Source organism: Erythranthe guttata, chromosome 2 (assembly GCF_056151865.1).
Source record: "Erythranthe guttata isolate IM_541 chromosome 2, IM_541, whole genome shotgun sequence".
In the NCBI taxonomy this organism is placed as follows: domain Eukaryota; kingdom Viridiplantae; phylum Streptophyta; class Magnoliopsida; order Lamiales; family Phrymaceae; genus Erythranthe; species Erythranthe guttata.
The window spans coordinates 10178359-10186030 of NC_142534.1; positions in this window are offsets into that span (position 1 = coordinate 10178359).

Sequence of the window (7672 nt, forward strand, 5' to 3'; positions counted from 1 at the left end):
TTTGATAAATTTTATAACAATTATCAGAGGATGTATAACCAGATAGAACACACTTGTTGTTTTGATCAAACACTTCACACTTACGCTTGGTGAACAACATTGAGTCATATGGATCACATAGCTGAATTACGCTGAGTAGGTTTGAATTACGCTGAGTAGGTTTGATTTTAAACCCTCTACATACAGAACATTGTCTAGCGTAGGTAATCCTCTAACATCCAAGTTACCTTCTCCTTTCATAGACGTCTTGTTTCCATCACCAAAAGTAACTTCTCCACCAGACAGGTAGTGCAGATTCTTTAAGTAATTCTTTACACCTGTCATATGCTTGGAGCAACCACTATCAAAATACCAAGAGTTAGTAGTACATGCTTTTAAAGAAAAAATAGCAGGAAAGCAGCTTGCATTATTCTTATTCATCCATTTATTATCAGAGTATAGGGGTGGAAATCGGACGGAATGGATCGGAAATACCTTATTCAGAAATTTTCCAATTTTTTTCGGAAGTTAAAAATAAGTTCCTATTTCCGTTCCAAAAAAATCATAATTTCAAAATCCATTTCAATTTCGGAATTCCTCGGAATCGGCGGAATTTCGGAATTTTCGGAAATTTCATTAATTCTTAAATATTTTGTTCCAAAATCGGAAATAATGGTAATTTTAAGATTTTTTTTCCCTAATATTTTCGTAATTTTCCGGCAAAATGCAAGAATCCAAAACAAAGGTCAATAAGATGAAATGTAAACACTTGTAAAAACAACATAATCAATTTATCAAAGCAAACATAGTTCTTGCAACATATGAATAGAAAAATAATTCAGAAATACAATAAATATATATATATATATATATATATATATATATATATATATATATATATATATATATATATATATATATATATATATATATATATATATATATATATATATATATATATATATATATATATATATATATATAGACGGAGAGAGACCAGAAATCTAAACCATATAAGCACATATATCAAAACTTTTATATTTTTTATACAATATATATCGTACATTATATATTTCGGAAATAAAATCGGATCGGAAATCGGAATTTCCAATAATTTTATATGTAATTCCAATTCCGTTCCAAAAATAATCGGAAAAATCTGAAATCGGAATATCGGAAATTGGAATGAAAAAATGGGTTCCAAATTCGGATATTTTCGGATCGGAATTGGAGGAATTCGGAAATTCCGTTCCAATTTCCACCCCTATCAGAGTATCTTCTTTGGGAATTGTGATCCCATGCAACGGAGTTGGGTGATTGATATGCTAAACTCTTATTAATCAATTTCAATCTTTTAAAGCATTTTGGCCTAACATGTCCAACTTTGTGACAGAAATGACAAGTTGGCACGAAATTATTTGTATAAGGGGGTGAGGCAACATGTTGTGGAGTAGGTTTGACAGTATTATTCACAAAATTTATTTTTCGATTCGGATTCGGTTTACCATCGACCTTACTCCCAATATAGCCAAGACAAAGTTATCAGTATTGAGGGGTGAGCATTTAAAATTTTATCTAACCTGTTTGTGGCAGTACGGTTTAACTTACTCACTGTGGCATCGATATTATTCATCATTGGCATGTTATCACACTTCTGCTTGGGATGAATTTCAGATTCCATCTTGGTGTGGAGAGTCTTTCTGATTCGTTTCGTTGATTCTCCATCATAATCTTGCCAATACTTCAGTAAATCCATCTGATTCCCAATGTCCTTCATGGCAAAGTCCAACTCAACTTCTAGCGTCTCATTCTCCAGTTCGAGGTCATCAATTTTTGCCTTTAATTCGTCTCTTACCAACTCAATTTCCCGTTCCAGTTCCTCAACTTTCACCTTCAAGGTTCTATTTTCATCAGTAAATTCATGGCACTGTTTGAGCAAGTCATTTTGTTGTTGTTGGATTTTTTCGATGGTAAGTTCTTCATCATCTTCTGAGTCATCTTCTTCTCATGTTGAAAAAAAAAATTGTGTTTAGATTTGCGTGATTCTCAATTTTACGAGTAGCATACCTGAGGTATGGCGGCTCAGTGCTTGTGATATCATCCTGTGTCACTTCAGTGATCCTGCATGTAGCACAGAAGTCAATACTTGTTTCAGCATCACTTACTTCACTTTCATCATCAGCTTTGTCATTCCAGGTTGTAGCAAGAGATTTTCCTTGCTTCTTTAGAGTGCTTGTACATTCAGCTTGAATATGATTAAAGCCACAACATTCTCTACATCGGATCCCCTTCGTGACTTCTTGTTTGTTTGTAGGATGTTCGTTCGGTTATACAAACTTTTCAAAGTTTTTTCCTATTAGTGACATAGATTTGGTTAGATTGACTTTGAGTGCTGTCATGGGAACAGAGGGCACGGATGGTGTCACAACAGACACAGTGTGTAAAGCGATTTTTCTCTCTTTTTCCATTCTACTGATGTTCACCTTGTTTTCAAAGGTCTATAGATTTCCGATCAGATCTTCGAGCCACAATGAGTCCACATCACTTGCTTCCTCTATAGTAGTGACCTTATATGCGAACCGGTCTAGTATAGATCTTAGCACTTTACGAACAAGTTTTACTTCAGGGTAAGTTTCACCGAGGCCATGGGCTTCATTTGCGATCGCATAATTTGCAGTTGAAATCGCTCACGGTTTCAGTTTCCTCCATCCGAAGATCCTCAAAGCGAGTAGCAAGCATCTGAAGATTTGATAACCTAACAGAGGTAGTCCCCTCATAGGTTGTTTGAAGTTTTTCCCATGCTTCCTTGGCACACTCACATGTAGAGATTATCTTGAATTGATTGATGTTAATTCCGTTGAATATAGCATTCAAGGCTTTTGGAATTCTTGTTTGCCGCAATTTGCTCAGCTTTCTTCAAGTCTCTTTCATGCTTCTCAATTTCGATTCCTTTTTCATCTTTGGCAACAGGTCGTTGCCAACCAGTCAGAACTGTGCGCCTGGCATCTTCATCCATTGACTTGATGAACATCTTCATCTTGGTCTTCCAATAAGAGTGATTGGTTCCAGTAAGCAGTGGTGGGCAAGTAGTGGAACTGCCTTCCATATGAGCATTCATAGTTCTTATCGAAGATAAATGGCAAATAACTAAAATTCCCAAAATCACACACTATGTATATCTAATGAGAGGCTATTGATGCCAATTGTTGATTTATATGTCTATAGAAATCAATTAACCTAAGATGTAACAGTTAAGTAATGGGAACAATATTCAGTTACAACTATAATTCTTGTGTTAGCACAGTTACAAACTACTGAAAGCAAATAAATGAACACAAGAAATTAATGTGGTTCAGAAACAAATTTGCCCTACATCCATGTGGACCTGCAAACATTATTTCACTAGTTCAGATTTACAGTGTACATTAATAGGACTTATTAAAAATAATAAAGACTCCCTCTTTAATTTTTACGCCGTTCTTGTATACAACTTGAACTTCGTGTCTCTCTCTATAGCAGCTCCACTCTGCATGCCTTGAACTCCCTTCAAGTCTGAACTCCCTTCAGAAACGCGGTTGATCCCCCTTGAGATCTATACAGCAACTTGTATATGTTGGCACACGCAACGATGGCACAGTCCTACTCCGCAGAACGCCTTAGCAAACCTTCGATGCTATGAAGTGGTTTTTTTTCCAATAAAATGCACATGGTGCTTTAGAGTCTAGGAGGCTTATGGACTCCGCAGAACGCCATAGCAAACCTTCGATGCCATGAAGTGTTTTTTCTTCCAACAAAATGCACACGGTTCTTAGAGTCTAGGAGGGTTATATAGCCACGAAAATACCCTCTAAGACCTAACTTGAACCTAAAGAAATCGATTTAACTAGGTAATAGAATCCTAGTCGATTTATGTTTCTAATCTAGATAAATACAAAAGATACCTAACTAGAATAAAATAAATAGAAATAAATCTAAGTCATAATAAAAGCATTATAAGATTAGGACTCTAATAAATTCCATAATAAACATGGAAAACACATCTTTGTCAATCTTTAATTTCCATGTATGGCGGATTTCTTTACTCATGGAAATCTGGCACCAACAGTTTTGATTCATATTCATTCAACCTGCAAATGTCATTTTTTAAAGGGAAAATTTGACATTTGTAGGTCGAATTTGGCTGCTATATTTCGACACATGTCGACTTTTATTATTGTTTCTCGACACCTTGAAGATGTCGATTTCTAACAATAACGACGCCAAGATGTCGTTTTTTTATGGTAAGGAATCGACATCTTCAAGATGTCCAAATACAGTAATAAAATCGACACCAAGATGTTGATTTTTATGGTCAGAAATCGACATCTTCAAGATGTCAAAATTTAACTTTTTGATTTTTTTTAAATGTAATTGTTGTTGGTTTTTTGTAGAGGATGCTCGGGAAATCCACAGTTCGTCCTCCTCATGCACCTCCCCCCCCCCCCCCCCCCCCCCCCCCCCCCCCCCCCCCCCCCTTGAAGCAGCAGTTCTTAGAACGTATAAATCGAAGAAGAAGAAGAAAAATATATGATTTATCTTCGATTTTTAGGATTTTGTGGATTTATGTTAAATTTTCTATATTTATGTTACATTTTCTAGACTTATATTAGATTATGTTGATTTCGTTGGATTTTGGCAAATATTTGTGGATTGTTGATTTTGTGGAATTTTTTATGGATTTTTGAAATATGGATGGATGTGCACTTATAGAATGAACTATATATACGAACGCTATATTATGAAATACGCACGTTTACACACAAGCATCAGATATGGTTTTCTACGTCTATTGAGTCCAGGATTTGATGACTTGATTGTAAAGACCACTCCGAGACATCTACCCACTTCAGCAATTCATCCCTTGTTACAAATGTATTGTGGTTAATAAATTCACTAGAGTAGTTAATTGTTAATTCCTTATTTTGTTCGACTTTCAAAAAATAAAGAGAAAAAAATTGAAAATGGTAAAAATCGACACCAGTGTGTCGAAAAACTATGCTAGAAACTGGCACTTAAGCGTCGAAAAAAGACCCAAATTTGACGTCAAGAGTATGTCGAATTTGGTACATACAAATCGACACCATAACGTCGAATTTGTAGCACAAAATTCGACATTGTGAAATGTCGAATTTTCTACTACAAAATCGACATCTCAATGTCAATTTTAACCTATCAAATTCAACATGTACATGTCGACTGCGTCTGCGCGGGATTTATTTTGGAAAAAACGATATTCCAGCTAAAAAACACATAAATGCATATTGTTGGGTTCTTCCACCGTAGAATCTTCCATTTTGATGTCTTCTGACCAATGTTTTGAAACCTGGACCGGACGGTAGTCCGGTCCGGTTGAACACATAAACCCGCAAGTATCAAAAAACCGGGTCACTGTCTAAGAACCGGAAAAAATCACAGTCGGACCGGGTGAACCGCAAAACCGTTTAAGGACCGGTTCTTACAAACCAAGAAAAAATAAGAAAATCTAGGCAGTGGGTGAGATGAATCTTGATGGAGATGTTCGGAAAGGGGAGAAAATAAAAGAATAAGTATGACAAAAAGAGAAGCTGTGATTTCGGAGGTGGCCTGATATAGGGGCTGGGATGAATCTTGGACTGTAGCTATCGGAAGAAAAGAAGAAGAAATAAGTTGCAGTGGAACTGGGTGGTTGTGGTTGTAAGAAGGAAGAAGAAGAGATATAGAGAGAGAAAGGAGAGGAGAGATAGAGAGGGAGCTTGGAGAGTGGGTACTGTCAGAAATTTTTCTTTTTATTTGTATTACTCATTTTTTTTGTTCAATTAATTTTTTGACTTTTTTTCACTGTCTCATTCTTTCACTTTTTTAATTAGTTTTTTTTTTTGAATTTAAATTATGGAATGTGTTGTTTATGTACATTTGTATTTTTGGTCTTCAGTATTTAATATTTATTGCTGGATAATTAGTTGAATTGAATATTTAGGTTGATTTTTAATAATTAGTAGGCTTTTTTAATTTATTTTTACAATATTTTTATATTAAATTAAATATAAATAATATTAAAATAAAAATATTCAAAAACCTGGTTGAACCTCGGTTGAACGGTCCAACCGTGACCCAGTTGGCTAGCCGGGTCAATGTCCGGTCCGGTTTTAAAAACATTGCTTCTGACTTCATACTTGCCATCTTTGTAAGATTTGTTGAGTTTTGAGTTTTTTGAATGTTTAGGTTTTGGGGGTTTATGGAGGAGGAAGGAGAAAGGTTTTGGGGGTTTTGGAAGATGGAGAAGATGAGAGTTAGTCTTGTGGTTTTGTGATAGGGTTTTTTGTGGTTTTGAGTTTTTGGTATTTGCACATTTGGATTTTTCTATTTTTTTTAACAAGTAAGGGTATTATAGTATTTATACATTGAAAAAATGAATTTGGTCTTGCACGATTAAAATTAGTATTGCATATAGCCGGGGCCTTCTATATTTAGAGATTTTAAAAATTTACTGATAAAGCCTATATGAATGTAGTGATTCTAGAACAAAAATTCAAATTCATACTCCTCAATTTGAACAACCCCCAACTCATATAGGGAAAAATTAGTAAGATCCCCTTCATTTGAAAAAGTCATGTAAGGTAGACTCTCATAACTCATTTCCCTTCAAAACAGCTCAAGACCAGGAATCGAATCAAGCACGTAGAGGTTGAAAAGTCGTGCATTTTTTGTACGGAGCCTGAAACTGTGGTGCATTTGTTTTTCGGATGCACGTTTACTTACAACATTTGGAGCATTATTCGGGAATGGATGGGCTTCCCTCGGGCTGCAACTACGCTCAAGAGTGCTTTGAAATGGCTGAAGAAGGAGGCTCGTGGCTCATGTTGGCGGCAAAAAGCGAAGAAGGTGGCCCTTGCTTGCACCGTTTATCAGATTTGGAGTGCTCGCAATCGGAAAATTTTTGAGAACGAGACGCCTAGGATTACTGAGATGGTGCGTAAGATCAAGATACTCGTTTACAAGACGGTTTTTGCCTTGTTTCCGCAATCAGCTTTGCAAATCGTGCATCCCTGATTGTTTTTTGATCTTTGGTTTGCACTTGACCCTTTTTGATCTTTGGTTTGCACTTGACCTGTGGGGTCTTGTTCATGTATAGGCATTGATATATATTTTTTTGATTACACTGCCTGGGTATGCCCAGTGTATTTGTAAAGTCCGTTTTGATCTATATATTTCACATTTACCGATCAAAAAAAAAAAAAAAAAAAAAAAAAAAAATTCTCTTCCGAAATTTAATTGTCTAATGTACCTTTCAAGGACCATAATCTCATTTTTATTTATCTCTTCTCCTTTTCAGTATTTCTTCTCTACTATTTTTTTTCTCTTTTCTATTTCCTACCCAAATCTCTAGTTTCTTCTTACTCAATCTGGAGATGAAGAACAAGAGTCGTCGACCGTTAGAACGACGCTCTTCTCCTTCTCCAGGAAACGTCGCGGAGAGGGCTACTGGGGACGACGACGGAGATGAAGAACGGGATTGGTATGCGCCGTTCCATTTGAGGATGAGCAGGAGCAACTACGGGTGGTGGTGGCGGCAGTGTGAGAGGGCAGGTGGTCGATGTTGGAGGGGGACGTGGCGAGGCGGAATGCGTTGATGGTATGGAGATGGTGATGGTGTGGTGTGGGGACAATTGGTAAC